Source organism: Phacochoerus africanus, chromosome 1, assembly GCF_016906955.1.
Source record: "Phacochoerus africanus isolate WHEZ1 chromosome 1, ROS_Pafr_v1, whole genome shotgun sequence".
In the NCBI taxonomy this organism is placed as follows: Eukaryota; Metazoa; Chordata; class Mammalia; order Artiodactyla; family Suidae; genus Phacochoerus; species Phacochoerus africanus.
In genome coordinates, this window is record NC_062544.1 from 261,678,961 (window position 1) to 261,700,544 (window position 21,584).

Genomic DNA, 21,584 nt, shown 5'->3' on the forward strand with positions numbered 1-21,584 from the left:
GTGTAAGTATAAGGCCTAGCACCAACCTAATTTTTTAATTTTTTAATTTTAATTTTTTTGCGTTTTAGGGCTGCACTTGCGGCATATGGAAGTTCCCAGGCTAGAGGTCTAATAGGAGCCACAGCAGCTGAGGATCCAAGCCTCATTTGCAACCTACACCATAGCTCAGGGCAATGGCAGATCTGCAACCCATTGAGTGAGGCCAGCAATTGAACCCGCATCCTCACGGATACAAGTTGGATTTGTTTCTGCTGTGCCACAATGGAAATTCCAACCTGATTTTTTTAAAGAGTGCTACTTTGTTATCTCAACAAAAATTTCTGATAATCTCATCTTTACTAATTAGAAATGATAGCTTATTTTATATTAAATTCTCAAATGAATGTAGGCCTATTTTTCAACTTTATATTCCTTTTCATTGTATATATCTATTTCAACATGATTATTCCAATTTCAATTATTATAGCTTTATACTAAGTTAAAATATAGGATAGGAATGTTCATATTGCATTAGTCATCTTCCAATTTTCCAATCTGGTTCTTCTATTTTGTTTTGCTATGTAAGTTTTATAATCAAAATTTTAATATTTAATAATTTAATATATATTAATTTTAATAATATAATTTCTGATATTTTATTGAGATTGCTTTAGACTTACAGATTAATTTAGGGGCACTTATTCCTTTTTATGATGTTGATGCTTCCTTTACAAGAACACGGTTCACCATTTCATTTTATCAAGACACATTTTACATTCCAGAGTTTTTTTTATGTATATCTTGGATATTTCTTGCTATTCCTAAGTAATGTATTTTATTTAGTATGAAATTTTCTTCTATTATAGATTCTGATGAGTATACTGCTTTTATATATGATGCCTATTGATCTCTATATAATAATTTTATATCCAGATATACTTCTGAATTATTTTACTCTATGCTTGCTCAGTTGTTTCTTCAAGATCCTCCAAGTGTGTTGGGAAAACTGGACAGCCACATGCAAAAGAATGAAATTAGAATACTTCCTAACACAAGACACAAAAATAAACTCAAAATGGATTAAAAAACTGTATATAAGACCAGATATTATAAAACTTTTAGAGAAAAGCATAGGTCAAACACTCTCCAACATAAACCACAGCAACATCTTATCAGATCCACCTCTTAGAGTAATGACAATAAAAACAAAAATAAACAAGTGGGACTTAAAAGTTTCTGCACGGCAAAAGGAAATCCTAAAAAAAATGAAAAGACAACCCACAGAGTGGGAGAAAATCTTTGCAAATGAAGCAACTGACAAGGGGTTAATCTTCAAAATTTATAAATACCTCCTGCATCTCCATACCAAAAAAAGAAACAACCCCATCAAAACACAGGCAGAAGATCTAAACAGACAATTCTCCAAAGAAGACATACAGATGGCCAAAAAAGACATGAAAAGATGTTCAACATCACTAATTATTAGAGAAATGCAAATCAAAACCACTATGAGGTACCACCTTACACCAGCCAGAATGGCCATCATCAAAAAGTCTACAAACAATAAGTGCTGGAGAGGGTGTAGAGAAAAGGGGACCCTATTACACTATTGGTGGGAATGTAAACCTGTGCAACCACTGTTGAAAACAGTGTGGAGATTCCTCATAAAACTGAATATAGAACTACCATTTGATTCAGCAATACCACTCCTGGGCATCTACCAGAGAAAACCATGATTCAAAAAGATACATTTACTCCAATGTTCATTGCAGCACTATATGCAATAGCCAAGATATGGAAACAACCTAAATGTCCATCAACAGAGGAATGGATAAAGCAGATGTGGTACAGATGCACGATGGAATATTACTCAGCCATTAAAATGAAAGAAATAACATTTGCAGCAACATGGATGGACCGAGAAATTATAAGAGAAGTCAGGCAGTGAGACACCAACATCATATGCTATCACTTATACGTCTAAAAAAAGACACAATGAACTTCTCTGCAGAAGAAACACCAACTCACAGACTTTAAAAAACTTATGGCTTCCGAAGGAGACAGGTTGGGGGTGGGAGATGTGCTGAGGGTTTGGGATGGAAATACTATAACATTTGGTTGTGATGATCATTGTACAACTATAAATGTAATAAAATTCATTGAGTAATAAAAAATAATAAAAATTTTAAAAAGATCCTCCAAGCATAAAATATAAAGTCAAGGGGTTACTCTCATGGTGCAGTGGAAACAAATCCAACTAGGAACCATGAGGTTGCAGGTTTGATCCCTGGCCTTGCTCAGTGGGTTAAGGATCTGGTGTTGTGTGAGCTGTGGTGTTGGTTGCAGACACGGCTCAAATCTTGAGTTGCTATGGCTGTGGCGTAGGCCGGCAGCTATAGCTCCAATTTGATCCCTAGCCTGGGAACCTGCATATGACATGGGTGAGGCCCTAAAAAGCAAAAATATAAAATAAAATAATGAAATATTAAGCCAGGAAGTAATATAATTTTACATTCTTTTCAAAAATTTTATATTATTTTCATGGCTTCTATCTTCATGGACCATTATTACTGAGGAATGGATGCATTTTCAAAGCAAAAACAAAATTTAAAAACCTCAAGTAAACAAAAAACACCCAGAGGTCATTAAAAATAAAATTGATAAATTTAAATTCCTAAGAAAAGTTCAGAATAGCAAACCCAACCCACCATAAAGTCACAAGACAAATTCAAAACCAAGAAAAAACTTTTAAATAATTAACATGCTCCTACAAATCAAGGAAAATGCATAAAAGCTATGAGGATAGAATTCACAGGAAAAAAAATTATTCTAAGCATGGAAACATGCTCAATATCACTTTTCATATTATAATTATGAATTAAAACTACCCTATGATTCTTAACCTAACATTTTAGCAAAGATTGACAGTTTTAATAAGGATGTGGAAAAACAAGTACTTTAACATACTGCTAATGAAAATTAAGTAATAGCCATAATATTGATTTTTTTCCCCCTCTCACTTGTATAGGAATAATTCCAGATTTTATGTTGAGGTAGATAATATTTACCACTTTACATTACTCATCTATTACATTTTAAGAGTTTCTGTCTAAAATAGATATTAAATTTTATCAAACACTTGTCAGCATACTTTCTAATTATCTACAATTCATAACTCTATTACCATTACAGTAACAAAGATATACATCAAAGTCTGTGAGATAGAGCTAAAGCAGTGCTCTGAAGAAAAGTTTGAACAGTGAGTAATTACATTAATAAATTAGAAAGTCAATAGAATGGTTGGAGACAGTGCATATAATATACTTTATGTACAGTCTTAATAATGAAAAAGAACTATAAAGAATACCATTACCTTCAAAAATCTCAAAGAACATTTTCCCCCTGGTTGATATTATACACCTGTTACTTGGAGCCGCTATTCATTTTTTTATATTCCAGCTATTAATTTTTTATATTCTAACACTTTGCCTGAAATTCTTTTCCTTCTGTTTATAACTTCCTAGAGTAGGTTCCTGGTTAATATGACAGAAATAATATATTAATATAAGATCATTATAACACATCATCTACTATTCAAGGTTCAAAATGTATCAAGTTGATTTCTCACTTGGCTCAGACATATGAAATTGGAAAACCTATTTTTCCCTTGGATCATCTCAATGAAAAACCTATGGTTTCCAAAGGAGACAGGCTGGGGGTGGGGGGATGAGCTAAGGGTTTGCAATCTCAATAAAGTGGCCCTTTGGCTTTCCGGACTTAGATTACTCACTAGCCCCATGCTACTTTCATGTAACTGCATTTTTCACCATCCACCACTACAATCACCCCAGTCCTTCTTCAGCCCAAAATCCAAGTAGCAAAACTATTCTGACAGAAGTTTCTAAGTAAAAATTCCTGGTGAGTAGGATGCAATCTCTCTGGATACAATGATGTTCATATACCCTTATATTAGAATATATCTATAGGAAAAATGTAATAATCTGTGTTTTACTGTCCCTAAAGCTTTTACACTCCTATAATCAGATGTTATTTTCTTTGTTGGTTTTGGGAGGTTACATTTATTAGTTTGTTTTCACCATGCAGAATTTCCTTGTGCCTCTGCTGTGGAAGAGAAAGCATAAGAATATCAGTTGGAGCTTTCTGTTATATAATAATCATCCTGATGATTTATAGCACAGCTTACTAAAGAAGAGGAATAGCTATCACAGTGGCAGGTTATGAGTAATAGTGACCTAAATTTAGAGCAGGCCGAATATTATTGTCTTGCTATGAATTATACTGTTTATGTGCAACATAACTGATCAAAGCTACATCTATTCCTGAACAATTCCTAATTGATATTCCAAATAATTGAATGGATGGCTCACTATCTCTATTAACAAGATGCTTTTGAGCAACTTGTTTTTAGATAAATCTATCTGTTTAGTTTATGGATGATGCAACCAGTTCAAGTGGAAGAAATAACATATTAACATAAAAATCATTATAATATGTTGTCTACTGATTTCTAAGAGATCCAAGCTTCCTTACACTGAAAGAACATAATTCCTTGTGGTTTATATTGCTTTTAGGTCTGTACTGTCTAGACTTAAGCCATCCGTGACCATGTCTATTTTTAAAGTAGAGGTTTTATTTTATTTTTTAAATTTTGTATTACAGTTGATTTACATGCAGATATATATTCTTTTTCTCACATTATCCTCCACCATATTCCATCACAAGTGACTAGATACAGTTCCCTGTGCTGTATAGCAGGACCTCATTGCTTATCCACTCCAGATGCAATAGTTTGCATCTACTAACCCCAAACTCTCAGTCCATTACACTCCTTCCCCCTCCCCCTTGACAACCACAAGTCTGCTCTCCATGTCCATGAGTTTTTTTTTCCTTTATGTAGATAGGTACATTTGTTCCATATATCAGATTCAAGATATAACTGATATCATACGGTATTTGTCTTTCTCTTACTGACTTACTTCACTTAGTATGAGTCTCTAGTTCCATCCATGTTGCTGCAAATGGCATTATTTTGTTCTTTTTACAGCTGAGTAGTATTCCATTGTGTATATATGCCACATCTTCTTAATCCATTCATGTGTTCATAGATATTTAGGTTGTTTCTATGTCTTGGCTATTGTGAATAATGCTGCAATGACTTTGTATCTTTTTTAAAGTTTTGTCCAGATATATGCCTAGTAGTGGGATTGCTGGGTCATATGGTAGTTCTCCATTTAGTTTTCTGAGGTACCTCCATACTATTTTCCACAGTGGTTGTACCAATTTACATTCCCACCAACAGTGAAGGAGGGTACTCTTTTCTCCACACCCTCCCCAGCATTTGTTATTTGTGGACTTACTAATGATGGCCATTCTGACTGGTATGAGGTGGTATCTCATTGTAGTCTTGATTTGCATTTCTCTAATAAAAGTGATGTTGAGCATTTTTTTCATGTGCTTGTTGGCCATCTGAGTATTTTCTTTGGAGAAATGTCTATTCAGATCTTTTGCCCATTTTCAATTGGGTTGTTGGGTTTTGAGGTTGAGTTGTATAAGTTGTTTGTATATCTTAGAGATTAAGCCCTTGTCAGTTGCATTGTTAGAAACTATTTTCTCCCATTCCATAGGTTGTCTCCTTTTTTTATAGTTTCCCTTGCTGTGCAAAAATTTGTAAGTTTGATTACATCCTGCTGGTTTATTTTTGTTTTTATTTCTGTTGCGTTGGGAGACTGACCTAAGAAAACATTTGTATGGTTGATGTCAGAGAATTGTTTTGCCTATGTTTTCTTCTAGGAGTTTTATTGTGCCTTATCTTATATTTAAGCCATTTTGACTTTATTTTTGTGCACAGTGTGAGTTCCAGCTTCATTGCCTTACATGCAACTGTCCACTTTTCTCAGCACCACGTGCTGAAGAGACTATCTTTTTCCCATTTTATGTTCTTGCCTTCTTTGTCAAAGATTAATTGACTGCAGGTGTCTGGGTTTATTTCTGGTTTCTCTATTCTGTTCCATTGTTCTGTATGCCTGATTTTGTACCAGTACCACACTGTCATGATTAGTATAGCTTTATAGTATTGTCTGAAGTGTAGGACAGTTATGCCTCCTGCTCGTTTTTTTTCCCCTCAGGATTGCTTTGGCAATTCTGGGTCTTTTATGGTTCCATATAAATTTTTGGATTGTTTGTTCTAGTTCTGTGACAAATGTCATGAGTAATTTGATAAGGATTGCACTGAATCTGTAGATTGCTTTGGGTAGTATGCCCATTTTAATGATATTAATTCTTCCAATCCAGGACTATGGAATATCTTTCCATTTCTTTCAGTCCTCTTTGATCGTCTTGATTAATGTTTTATAGTTCCCAGAATATAAGTCTTTCATGTTCTTGGTCAGGTTTATTTGTAGGTATTTAATTTTTAGGGTGCAACTTTAAAAATTGTATTTTTATATTCCTTTTCTAATATTTCATTGTTAGTATACAGAAATGCAACCAGTTTCTGAATGCTATTCTTGTATCCTGCTACTTTGCTGAATTCATTGATCAGGTCAAGTAGTTTTTTTCGTTTTTTTTTTTTTCTTTTTTTAGGGTTGCACCTGCAACATATGGAGGTTAGGGGGTCGAATCAGAGCTACAGCTACCAGCTTATGCCACAGCCACAGCAATGCAGGATCTGAGCTGTGTCTGCAACCTACACCACAGCTCACAGAAACGCTGTATCCTCAACCCACTGAGCGAGGCCAGAGATTGAACCCGCAACCACATGGTTCCTAGTGCGATTTGTTTCTGCTGTGCCATGACGGGAACTCCTCCTTGAATAGCTTTTGTGTGGAGTCCTTAGGGTTTTCTATATATACTATCTTATCATCTGCATAGAATGACAATTTTACATCTTCTTTTCCAATTTGGATACTCTTTATTTCTTTTGCTTGTCTGATTGCTGTGGCTAGGATTTCCAATACTATGTTGAATAAAAGTAGTGATAGTGGGCATTCTTGTCTTATTCCAGATTTTAGCAGGAAGGCTTTCTTTCAAGTATAAAATAAGCAAAACTATACTTTTTGGTGTTAACATCAATATGGATAATTTGATTCAATTTAGGAAACATCAGCTATTCAATTTTCAAATTCAGGAGAAAAAAAAAAAAAACCCTCACTGAGCAGATAAGGCACAAAGAAATATTTAGGAATGAAATATAGCAGAAGTATGCCAGTGCAGTAAAGAGTGAAAAATATAAATTTATATGCTACTCAAACATTGTTCTTTGATTTGATTTATTCTTTTCGCTTGCCTTTTGCTAGACGTTGCTGCAAAATTCAAATAATTATCTTATATTTATAATTGCTTTTATAAGAAACAAGTATATCAAAATTTCTGGAAATAAAATTACAAAAGCCTCACAATTTTTATATTGCATTGATTCATGTTTAGTTGCCTTTTATACTATAGGTGACCATGTTGTGTACAGAGGGTCATGTTTACTGGGACTGTTCCAAAATAGCTGTCATGTTATCCTGAAATGTCCCATAAATATAGTTGTAATAAGTGCTTTTTTCATGATTATGTACTTACTTGTATACACCAAACAACTTCTAATAGCTGTCCTAAACTGACCTGGAGATATACAGCATCTTGATCCATGTTCTCCTCATTAAGCATTTATTTATACTAGTGGCGTATCAAGGACACAAAAGTTACTTCTCACAGAAACAAAAACCATATCCAGATGGTCAAAGTCTCTTCCAGGAGAGTATGGTTAACCAAACACAGACCAACAAAAATAAAAATAAAAAAGGGCCATGCTTTGTCAAAAGAAGTCCTCTAGCAAAGAATCAAAAGTGGTTTACAGAATCAATACAGCCTACCTGATGTGTCTTTCCCCTCTTCCTGGTGTTTAGCCAGCTTTTTGGCTGTTGGAAGTACCAGGTCTCTTGTTTCCAAAAAGCTGCCTGTGTTGGCCTGTCTTTCAGACTCTCATGTTGAAAAATCTGAATTTCTGTTGCAATAAACACCATATTTCAAAGGAAAAGCAATGGAAATTGTGCAGAGATTAAACTTCATTTTTATAGCAACAGTCAGTAGTAGCACGATTATGTATCTAAACAATATTAGATTGAGAAAGACAGACCTGTAGTTCATTTGTGTAGAAGCAAGCACTTCTTTCAATATTGATTGAGAAAGACAGACCTGTAGTTCATTTGTGTAGAAGCAAGCACTGATTTTGAGGGTGCATTTAGAAAAGCATATTTAGGCTTAGGGGAAACAGAAGGTTGTCTTTTGTATAAACACAATAAATGTATCCTTTGAATCCCTCCTGGAGGAACCATATGCAAACAGATAACTTTAGAAATAGCATTAATCTACAGTGATCCTCAGCCAAATGTAGTTAAAAAGTGACTGGGCATAATGAGGGCAACCCTGACACAGACATAAGCAATATGTTTCCCATGATAAAAAAAATTAATTCTAAGTCAAGTGAGAGCACAGTATTTCAGGAATATTTTTTGTTTGTTTGTTTGTTTTTTCTTGTGATGCTCATTTAGTTTGAAATTAGGAATGGTGACCTTCAATAACAGTACTTGATGAATTACTTTTTCTTGATCTTCTTTCAAAGACATCTTTATTATCATCATAATATCTGTCATTTTCTTTCTTTTTGATAAGCAAAAAGTATATTTATTAATATTCTTTGTAAAGAAGTTGCAAGCAAATGGGGCACAAAAGGATGGCCATGTCCCTGGGTCTGGGGTGAGTTATTGGGACTGGAGGGTCCTTGGCTTCATGCAGGAAAGAATTCAAGAGTAAGGCACAGTAAAGTGAAAACAGAGATAAACATCTCATAGACAGAATGTGTTCCATCTCAGAAGCCAAGAGTGGCCCTGGGAGATACACTCTCTCATAGACAGAGTGTGGACCATCTTAGAAGGCAAGAGATAATATCCACCATTCTCAAAGTGCATGACACAACGATAAAAAAGACTATGGGGTTAAAATTTCAAAAAACCAGAGAAATGCTCATAAACCACTGATAAAACCAATAAGAGGATGTCCAGGGCACCAAGGAAAGTAACACTTTGGTTAGGTAGAAAGCCCTTTACATTTCAGCTAAGTTTCTCCCATTCTTTCTCGGCTTGGTAGAGCCAGGGATCCCCAGTTCAGCTGTTATGGAAGTGAGAGCTCTCAGATTGATGTCCATCATCACAGAACAGTAGGCCTTAGGAAGAATCATTTCAGTCAACCTATTTTACAGCTGAGGAAGCTGTAAACTGAAAGAGTTTAAGTGATTTGCCCCAAAAGTATGGCTAGCTGTGTCAAATGAGGGAATAAAGTCCAGATCACCTAGTGATCAGGTAAGAGTGCCTTTTCTAGCCTACTACAATTAAACCTTCCTGAATGAGGATTTCTTAAAAGGTCTACAATTAGAGTGGTGTTGGCAAAATTTAAGCTAATTCTATAACAAATGATGCAAATAAATTGAAGACCTGGCTGTGCCAAGGTTGAATAGTACATATGGTGGTTGACAGGATGCTCTCATGTAAATATTTACCCTAGATGACTGGCTGACATTGGCATTCGGCATGGATGAATTTATCATGGGAAATGATTGCTGTAAAAATGATCTCTGGTCATCTTATAATAGTTGTTCTAGAACCAACTGATTCTCAAACAGTGACCAATACAGATGCCATGTGGTTTAAATATATTTTCCCTCAGAGTTCACTCTCCCAATTTTTCTTTCTATACAAACTTCCATGAATTAACTATTAATTACCTTTGAGAATGATGTGGTTACTTCAATTTTTTCCAGTTTCCTACTCCTCAAGAGACTAGCAAAACTTTCAGATATGTTTAGTTTTGCTAGACTGTCATCCCAGGGATTGCTCATTGGACTTTTTGCATGACGTGACTGTAACTATACAGGGGTATTGGGATGACCATAGGGACCATCCACAGAATACATGCAGGACACTGTAAAAATGGGTCAAAATGCCAATCAATTATTACAACTCATAGCAGGATGGAGTTTCTATTTTTAATTTTTAAAATAATAGTAAAAGATACTTTTGGTATTTTTCCATCTAGAATTTTTGGATAGTTGTAAGGTATAAACTATTAAGGCTCACTTGGGGAAAAGAATGCAGATATTAATAGATTGTTGTAGACCATAACCTACTGGGTCAAAAGTGGGACAAGAAAACACAGATTACTGAACTATAAGGCTTTAATCTTGAATTTTCCACCAGAATGAGTTAAAAAGTCCATAGGTTTATTTCTACATAATCTATAAATACCAGTTCCATGGCATTTATTAATTTAATTATTAAAATTTAAAAGAATATATATTGCCATTTGGTTCATGAAATGAATCTTTGTTATAAAAGGGTCACAAAATATGAATTAACATTCCAATTAGAGCAAATCCAATCCAATTATCAAACTATTTCACAGCTGTCCACTCTGAGATGAGGCCCTCCTGGTAGAACAATGGTAAATGATTTACCTTTACAGCCCCATAACCCCTACCCCTCACTCAGTCATATTTTCTAGCAGGGAATTCTGTTTGCATTGTCACTCAGGAAGGATTATAAAGTCACACATAGCTACATATTAAAATTGCCTACAATCCAGGGATATTAACAAGACAGGGACTGGCATTTCTGTCCATTGAAGTAAAATCTACTATGGTTCTGAAATATCAATCAATTGATTATTTTCCTGACAAACAGAATAATCAATCAATGAGTACAATAGCATTACTTTTGGTCAGTGCAGAAATAATGTGCATTAGTTTTACCTTAGGCAGGGTTCAAATTATTCTCTTGAATATTTTTATCCAAATAAAGACTTTTTTTTTTCAGTTGCTTGCCATGCTTTCCTTGGTTAATCTCATCACAGAATCAGTGTTAATGACAGAATGTAAAAGACAGTGTTCTGGGGGTCACCCTGATTGCCCTGTTGTGGATTGTTCATCCTGGAGTCTACAGAGATTACATAGTCTAAAGAATATGAAGACAAAGATGAGTAAATCAGATCTGGCCTTGACCTCAACTATAACACAAAATAGCTGCATATGCATTTTCATCTCTTATTTCGTCATCACTAAACAGGAGATTATAATAGTAGCTGCCACATTATGGCTGTTCTAAGTATACTATGAGCCAATTCTGTAACATAATCAGTAGAGGATCCAGTTTGTAGTAAGACTTCAGTGAATGCTAAACTTTATTTGGGGGGAGGTTGGTTTGTTTTTTTTTATCTTGATTATTACAAAAGTGGCTCTGGTCAGATCTTCTCCATTTTAAGTCAGAATATTTTTCTTTATTATTGAGCTGACATGCTTGAGCCTTTTATCAGAGAGGGACAGTTTTCACAGCTAGATGTGAAAGTGGTGATTCTGCAAAATAATTTTGTGAAATGGAAGTCAAGAAAAGGGAATGCATTTGAAAAATGTTCTTGTGATAGTGAAGTGAAATAAGCACCAGACTGGGAGTTAGGGCTTTGGGGGTCTTAGTCCCAATCCTTTCGCTGATTTTTTTTTTCTTTTTTTTACTTTTTGCTGTTTCTTAGAACCACAGCATATGGAAGTTCCAAGGCTAGGGGCAGCAGCCAGCCTACACCACAGCCACAGGAATGTGGAATTGAGTTGTATATGCAACCTACACCACAGCTCATGGCAATGCTGGATTCTTAACCAGAGTGAGGCCAGGGATCGAACCTACATCCTCATGGATACTAGTCGAGTTCACTTCTGCTGTGCCACAATGGAAACTCAGTTTTCACTAAATTTTTGAGTACCCTTGTACCAGTCACTTTGGGGCCTTAGTTTCCTAAATTTTCTGAGCAGTAAGCACATTCTGTTGTCATTGCCAGCTCTAACATTGTGTGGTTGGGTTGCAAAGGACTATGAAGTTGGAAAACTCTTCTTTTCCTGGGTACACTGAGAAACCTGCCAATGTTGTTGTTATGTGTCTTATAAAGGGTGCCCTGGATGCAGTTCTTAGAAAGGAAATTCTTGGGCAAGAGACTTCTCAGGGGAATGTTCCCAGGAAAAATGTGCACATTATATAAGAGTGGAAGGTGATCATCTAGATGCCTAAGGTTGGGGCTCCAATCTAAGATCTAAGCAGCAACCAGCATGAGAAATTCTTGGAGATCCAGAAATGGCATCAATGGCTTTTAGTATATTATGTTTTGATATACTGCATATTTAAAGCCTTTGAACTTATGAAATAGCTTTCTATAAATCAGCCCCTCGATCATAGGGTATTGTTGTACACAACTCTAAGTTCCTTCACTTACTGTTTTACTGGACAAATGCTATGGACATTCCAAAATTGTCTGCTTTATCTTTGCTAACTTATGATTATCAAGGTCACCTTCCCCTCTATTTTCCCACGGTCACAACCCCTTACTATCCCTACTGATCACAAAGCAATTTGAGAGGATGCTCTTGGGATGTACACATATTATAAAAGCATATACCTTTCAACCAAAGTAGGGTGTGGAGGAATATTGAATGCTTCCCTCTTCTCTTCCTGAAATTCAATTTAAATTTGGGTACACTGTTTTTGTTTTTTGCTTTTTTTTTTTCCACAGCATGAACAACTTCATCAGAAGTATACTAAGAAAGTACATTTCAGGAGAAAATGGAAAATTGAAATAGAATGTTCAACTTTTTCCCTTAAAATAAGAAAAGTTGAGACATAAAGAAAAGGCTTTTTTGATTTTAAAATTACTATTAATTTATTGCAACACATTATCTAGGAAGAGGTTAGTTGATGTTAGTGGCCGCTTCCAAGGATGCCTGTCTGACCACCATGGCCTAGGGTCAACCCTGGGGGAATATGACTCACTTTCATTTTAGGCTTCTAGAATAGAACTTCCCTGGTTCTCACTTCCTTTGAAATAAATCACATTATTTTTTGACACTCTTGCCTTGCCTCCTTCTCAGCACAGGTTTATTTCTACCACTGAAGCAAGAAATATATCACAAAAGTTAAGAAGATTTTGCACGTAAAGTGAGTAACGGATAGTTTTTCTAACAAAAAGGGAAAATTAATCTCAAACCTACATCATCTTTTATAATATACCCTATTGATGAAATTAACATGAAAATTTTAAAGAATTTATATTCTATCTAAATGTGTATGATTTAGTCCTGATTTGTTTTAGGGGATAGGCTTCTTTAAAATACATAGTCCTTGACTTAGGTAGATATTTCTCATCTTTTTTTAGGGGGGGAGGAATTAATTTACATAAAGGATGTAACCATTATTCAGTTTTGAAGTATTTCAAACTACTCTAGGAGTTCCCATCGTGGCTCTGTGGTTAACGAACCTGACTAGTACCCATGAGGATGCAGGTTCGATATCTGGCCTTTCTCAGTGGTTAAGGATCCGGCATTGCCATGAGCTGTGGTGCAGTAGCAGATATGGCTCAGATCCCAAGTTGCTGTGGCTTTGGTGTAGGTCAGCAGCTATGGCTCCGATTCGACCCCTAACCTGGGAACTTCCATATACTACAGGTACAGCCCTAAAAAGACAATTAATTAATTAATTAATTAATCGAGTAAATAAAACTATTCTAAAAGCTTTAGAATATTAGCAAGGAATTTCACTTCTTGGTGAATAAATGTCAGTTTCCCAGTTATTTTGATGTGTAGGGTTTGTTTTCTGGCCAATGATAATTTGAATGTTTGCCATGTGTGGTTAATTCTATCCTAACTGGTTATGCTTTTATGATGCCCTCTCATATTAGAATAATTCCACTTTGCAAGAGTAGAAAATGCTAACACCGCAATTTGAATTGTGACAATGATCCTGTATTAATTCTCTATTGTCGGGCACCTATAAAGCAGTCATGCACTTTTGTCTAATATTGAAATGCAGCATAAATCACAATCCAAAACCAAGTTTTATTTTTATTAACCTTCACTCTTTAAATGAGAAGAGAATAAAAATGAGGTATTTTTCCTCTACAGAGCACACTCCAGAAACAAATATGCTACATCTGTTTTAGCTGGCATGGATGGGGCCCTGCAGGGTAATGCATTACTTTAGATTTCAAAACTGACAGTCTTCAGAGCAGTAGTTCTCTGTGCTGCAAAGCAGCAGACATCCACATGTAGAGATTTTATTTTCCAGCAGTATTTATTTAGGATTTTTTATGGGATGCATTGAGCTTGGAAGTTTATGAACTCTATTGAAGCAATTAGCTCCTCGACTCAGAAGGAGCTGTTAGACTTCCTCACGTCATTGCCATGGGACCAGCAGGTTCTCTGGTCACAAACCATCACAGACGACATTTTTGTGGTTATTTGGAAGGCATTTTCAGGTTAAATCTCATTTTTCAATACTTTGCAACTTCTTCAAACACTTTTGTTAGCCTCAATGTGGAGTTTAGAGCAATCTATCCATTTTCTGAGAGATGAATGCATAAGAAAAAGTGTTCATAGAGCGGTGGGATAATATCAAATTAGGTCATGATAAAACACAGTCAAAGCCCGATATTTTATGTGGAAGAACCATATGAAAGAACTGAATTCAGATATTTAGATGCTGAAGGATACACTGGGAATATTTTACATTCGCAAAGGATTTTCTTCCTAACCCTCCTTTTCCTACATCATCCATTCCCCAAACACAAACATGCATACATTCTTTTGAAGTATGTGAAGGTGAAACCATATCAGGCATGCCTCTCATTCTATGCCTGTGGGCATGATTTTAAACAGAAAGCTTGAGGGGGTTTATTTCTGTTAAAATGCATAGATTGAACCACGTTTTTTTTAAAATATGCAGCACAAGGACTCAATAAAAGCACAGTTAATACTTGCATATGTGCATGTAAAACATATATGAGAGCTTACTGATTTTAATATATAATATATTTATGCTACTGGCAGAGATGGGCAATTAAACAATGTGCAATTGGGTGTGTAAAACTGAGGTCCAGTCAACAGATGTGAGTGTATTTGAGGGTAAAACTGCCAACGTGCTCTATCCCATGATAAGCTTATATTCAGAAAATACATTGTACATGAAAGAAACAAAAGAAAACTGTGCTTTCTTTGTTCTATTTCAAAAGGAGATTGGCTTTTGGCATTGTTTTTATTACAGGAGAAAGAGCAATAATGACCTAATTGCCAGAAAACATGCATACAACATGAGACTTGGGAATCTGAGTTCTTGAAAGCCATATCCAGAGATTCTCTCTAATACCTTTATTTTCAGAGTGTTTTTCCTCAAGGGGACAAAATATTATACAGCCTTTATCTCATTAATCCTCACATGATCATTGTTAGGGAGTCAGGCAGGCTAGGACTTCTGTACCCTCCCCTACTGTAATAGACAGACAATGGCTGTTACAGTGAATTGATTGAAATTACAGAACAAGTCGGGGGCACAGCTGGTGAAAGGATCTGGATCTGCTGTTTGCCAGAGCTTTCTTTTACCCAACAGAACATATTGCCTAAAGCTGAGAATCCCACAGTGTCCTTGATTACGTATTTTCAAATTATAGTTCACTTTAGAGATTCCTATTAAAAATCGGATATGGCAGCAGGCCTGGAAATCATTTAGAAAACCCCAGGTTTCAAGCAAGTGGGAGATTTAAGAAGCAGAGCTGGAGGGATGGAAATCTAAAACGTAGGTGGGGATGGAATGGCGAAACACTGTCTTTTAACTTGGACGCCATTATGCTATGCTGAGCGATCAGAATGGTGCAGAAGCTATTCCCTGGACTTCATTCATTCGTTCATTCATCCATTCATTCCTTCATTTGCTTTTACAAGTGGCTTCTTGTTAAGGCTCCGTCTCTGCTTTCAAGTTGCGAAGACAAATTAAGAATAGGAAGATATATAGCTATTTTAGAAGCCCAAGGGCAGCTTGAAATGAACTCCCTCATAGAGGGAAGGGCGTTTCTCCTGGGAAAGACTCATGAGGCTCCCTCTTGTCTCACTAGGATTTTTTAAGACATAGTCTAGTAGGGATAGACTTTTCCCTCATGAATTATTGATACGCTAAAGCAGATTTAATTGTTTTTCCTTTCAGCACTATATAGAGAAACCCAATAATGATTCTCACTGCAATATTAGCATATATTTTAAGTGTACCATAATACCAAGGGATAGCATCTAATCTTCCTGAAACAATATGCTTAACTTCGAGAAATATGATTTAAATTAGTAATAAAGATGAGAAGTAATCTAACTTAGGTTGTAAAATTGCTTTCTGTGCCAAAACATTCCGTATGAAAATAAGAAAGGAGTACATTTATGTGAGATTTAATTTAATCACTGTGAAGCATTGATTAAACATTCAAAGAAGGAATTTATAGATATAAGGTAAATTTCATTGCAATGTGATAATCTATTTTTGTCATAGATACAAGAATTAAGGAAAAAATCTTAGAAAACATATAAAGACTTGAAACACTTAAATGTAGTATTCACTAAAGTAATACTATTTTCCTAATAGACACAGAGCCTATTAAAATATATTTTAAGTAAATAATTTAAGTAAATATATTCTTTAATATAGCAGTTGTCAAACTTTTAACCTAAGACCCCTTTAAATTATTAAAAATTAGTGATGATGCCACATACATTTATATGGGTTATACCTATTGTTACTCACTCTATTAGGAACTAAAACTGAGAAACTTTTGAAATGTTTAATTTACTAAAATGAAAATAATAAACAGATTGAGTGTTAACATAAACAATCCATTTTTATGAAAAGGTATGCTATTTTCTAAAAATATATATATTGTTGAGAAAAGTTGCATTGGTTTACATTTTTATAAATATTTTACAATTTTATAAATATATGGCTTAATGGCTAACTTGCATAGCTTCTTTTGCCTTCGTCCTGTTCTCAAGTCATAGACAATACACTTCTGAAAAACTACTATAAACTAGAGAAAAGAATGAGAGTAAACAAAGCAAATAACATGTTGGTATTAGGATGGAAAGAGTCTGACCTTACGGATCACTGAAAAGTCCCATGGGCCCCCATATCACTTTGAGAAAAGAGCCCCAGACTGGAAAGTTGCAGACCTCATTTCTATTTTTGGTGCCAGAAAAAAATCAGTCAGATTTTTCACTTTGGGCTGAATATTCTCCACTGCAAAATGAAGCTGTTAGATCAGACCACATCTGTTAGATCTGAGGTCACATCTATGTTCTCATTGTCCTCAAAATCTGTATTCCTCATCATATTAATCCATGCCCACAAATATACTTTCTATATGACATTATAATTAGGATTAAGGTTAAAAAAAGAAGTTTGGGGAGTTCCCGTTGTGGCTCAGCGGTAATGAACCAGACTAGTATCCATGAGGATACCCACTGGCCCTGCTCAGTGGGTTAAGGATTTGACATTGCCATGAGCTATGGTATAGGTTGCAGAAGTGGCACGGATCTGTGGCTGTGGCATAGGCTGCAGCTGCAGTTCCAATTCAACCCCTAGCCTGGGAGCTTCCATACACCACAGGTGTGGCCCTAAAAAGCCAAAAAAAAAAAAAGAAGAAGAAGTAAAAGTTTGGTAAGTAAATATTGAAATATTGATATGTTAAATACTAGTCATTTTTTTCTTTTTATGGCCACACCTGTGGCATTTGAATGTTACGGGGACAGGGACTGAATCCAAGCTGGATCCTTTAACCCACTATACCCAGCAAGGATTGATCTAGAGGATTGTACCTCTAGAGCAACTGGACCTGCAGTCATATTCTTAACCCACTGTACCATAGTGATAACTCCATTAGTCCTTACTTCTAAATAGATGATTATTGGACTTTGGTATAGATACCACTTGTTTTATTAGAGAAATGAAGACAATATTTAGTCTCTAACCTACTTCAAGCACTGAGGTAACCATCGGAGGGGATGGATGACCCTCATTCCCATAATACTTATGCTTGGTTATGAGCAAGCTTTCTCTTGAATTAAACATGGTTGTGCACAAACCCCAGCTTTCCTATTCAGTAGTTGTATGATATTGGTCAACTAATGTAACCTCTCTAAACTTCATGTTTTTCAATTGTTAAAAGGTAACAATAGCTGGTAGGGATGCAAAATGGTACAGCCTCTTTGGAAGACAATTGGCAGTATCTTACAAAACTAAACAAATCCTTACCATATGACCCAGCAACCACACTCCTTGGCAGTTGAAAACTTATGCCCACACAGAAACCTGCACATAGACCTGTAGCATCTTTATTCATATTGCCAAAACGTGTAAACAACCAAGATGTCCTTCAGTAGGTGTTTGGATAAACAATCTGTGATACATCCAAACAATGGACTATGACTCAGTACTAAAAAGAAATGAGCTATCAAGCCATGGAAAGACACAGAGGAATTGTAAATACATATTACTAAGTGAAATAAGAAAAAGGCTACACACTGTATGATTCCAATTCCGGAAAAGGTAAAACTATAGAAATAGTAAAAAGATCAGAGGTTTCTGAGGGTTGGAAGCAGTGAAAGATGAATAGGCAAAGCACAGAGTGTTTGAGGGGGCAGTGAAAATACTCCGTGTGGTACCGTGATGATGGATACATGTCTTTATAAATTTATCCAAACCCAGAGAATGTATAATGCCAAGAGTTAACCATAATGTAAACTCTAGACTTTGGGTGGTTATGATGTGTAAAAGTAAGCTCATCAATTGTAACAAATGTACCTCTCTGGGGGGGATGCTGATAATGGGGGAGACTATGCAGACATGGAGCAGCAGGTATATGGGCAATCTCTATATCTTCCCCTAAATTTTGCTCCGAATCTAAAACTGCTCTTACAGAACAGTCTTAATGAAGTTTTCTTAAAATTGTTTAAAAGATAATAATAATAGTTTCATCTTATATGATTTTTATAAGAATAGCATGAGATAGTCTATATAAAACACTAAGCATTAGCAAAAATTAAGCACTCAAAAACTATAATGCTATTTTCACCAAAATTTCTTCCTACATCTCCTTTGTTGCAAATATTTAATGTATTATTATGATTATTTTCTACTTTAACTCTTTAGATAACCTTTCTTTCAAGCATGGTTATGCTCAGTGTAGTAAACCTTTACCACAAAGCACAGAAAAAAGCACAGACTCATCTATATTTACACTGCCAGGGAATAATCACTATATTTCTATGTGCATTTCTAGTTTTTTTATACTGTTCCTATGTTTATTTTTAAACAGTATTTTATTCTACATAAAGAATATATAGTGTACTTCTCTCTCATTGATATGCTATCAATAATTCTCCATGTTAAGAAGTTCTATCTACTACAATAAAATTTTTACTCTCTTAGTTGAAATATCCTAAGAATGTTCAATTATTAACTAGCTGAGACAGGTAAATTATTCCTGGTTTTCAACAATTGTGATAAACACATCATTATTAACTGATCCTAACACATATTTCTCATCTCCTATAGATTTCCTTTGAGTATGTCAGTATCTTAAATGCAAATATTAAGAGCATCCAAATACTTGGCCTTCTAGGAGTTTACGTCAAATTATTTCTTAGGGTTCAGTTTTAGGCCTCATTGTGGTCACTCTCTAAGTTCTCTACCTGAGTGATCTCATCTATCCCTTTATCTTCATTAAGTCTCCCAAATTTATATATCCATCCTTGAAATATCTTCTAAGATCCAGACTCATATATCCACTTCTATATTTAATGTCCCTATTGGATGTATTACAATCATTGAAAATGTAATATATCCAAAACTGACCCTTCATTTTCCTCTTTCCTTCAGTCTTTTCCTCCTTCATTCTTCCTCACATAAGTATCAGCAAAAATTTCTTCCAAGTTGCTAAGATGAAGAACCTGGAAATGACTTCTGGTTTCTATCTTTCTCTCCCTTCCTATAATCAACCCACCTTAAGTTACCTAATGAGATCACTTTTCTGTATGTCATTTTGGTCACTCAGCAAAGTCTCCGTCATTTTTACAGAAGGAAGGGACTTAGTTTCATAAAATCCCAAGTCTGCAACTGCACTTCCTTTTACCTAATGTCATTTTCACTTGGGAGTTTCCTTCAAAATTCATAGATCTTAGGACTCTCATTTTCATGCGCTATAGGGATATCCAATAAAACAGACAGAAGGATGGAAAGATTTGCAAATAAAAAGAGAAGCAGATTTGACATGGCTTAGAGAACAAAGGGCCTCGCTTTGATGTCAACATTTATCTGAAGGAGCCTGAAAAGTATATTGCCATAAGAAGGCAGATGGAATAGTTATCCATTGCCTTGGATGAAGCTTCATGACCTTCTATTAATTACTATTCAAGTAATCTCTGAAAGTCTATAATTTTCTTTTTTATATGGAAAAAATTGATGGACATATTCCTTAATGATAAACTCAATACCCCCAAAGTTTCTTAGGTTATACACACTAATCCAGTCTAAATATTCAAGGTTTAATGCTAGGAAAAATGACTTAGTCTAGAGGCATGGGACAACACAAAATTTCTCTAGCTTGACCAAAATTTGATAAGACTCTTACACTGCATGAATACTAAATATTTATGGAGAAAACAAATTTGTATACCTTTGTCTTCCTCAGGAAGGAAGTAATAAATTATATTATGATTTCTTAAATTTAAAAGAGAGAAATTAAAAATTGAATTTTTGTGATTTAAATGTGGTGTCCCTTGAAGAAAAAGAATTTTTCTTTACTTGTTCAGGAAAAGACAACTGTGATGCTAAAGACTGATTTCTAGACATGAAAAAAAAAATACTTTTAAATAGCCATTAAGCTAGTAACAGTCATTAAATGAATTCTTAAAAGACTCTTTAAAATAGTTAATATTTGGCAAATAAATCTGGAAGGATTACAATCATTCTCATTTGTGTAATATTCCTCTTAGTCAAGGTAATTCTTTCAATGAATTAGATTGGCTTATTGATCTTTCTTTAAATGAACTATGCATCTTCTATCTTATTTCAATGAAGAATATAGTATATTGGTTAGTTTTTTCCCATTTTTTTAATCACAATGAATTTACCACATTTATAGTTGTACAATGATCATCACAATCCAATTCTGGTTAGCTTTTAATGGATCATAAAACACCTCAAAAGTTAGTGGCTTCAATCAATAATAATACTTTTACTATTCATATGAAATAATGGGTTAGATGAGCCGTTTTTCTTGTTTGACTGTGTCAGATGAAGCTGGATTGATTGTCTAGAATAGACTCAGGCAGTTGGTTCAATGTCACCTAGGATGATGGAGATGATTTAGCTATCAGCATCCAAGAGGATAGGATTGTTCACATGGTGGTAGTTGCAGAGTTCCAAGTACTGAAAATGGGAACAAGTTCCAATATGCAAGTCCTTTACAGTCTGAGGTTATGTCATATTTGCTAATATCTCATTCGCCAAAGTAAGTCACATGACCAAACCCAGATTCAAAAGCTAGATTTAAGAAAGATCCTACCTCTTGATGGGAGGAGCCGTAAAATCAAATTGCAAAGAGGTATGTTAAACAGATGGAAAATTCGTAGCAGTTTTTGCAATCCACCACAGTCTGCCTTTTGGCTACATATTATTCTTACTATGTGTAACATATGCTCA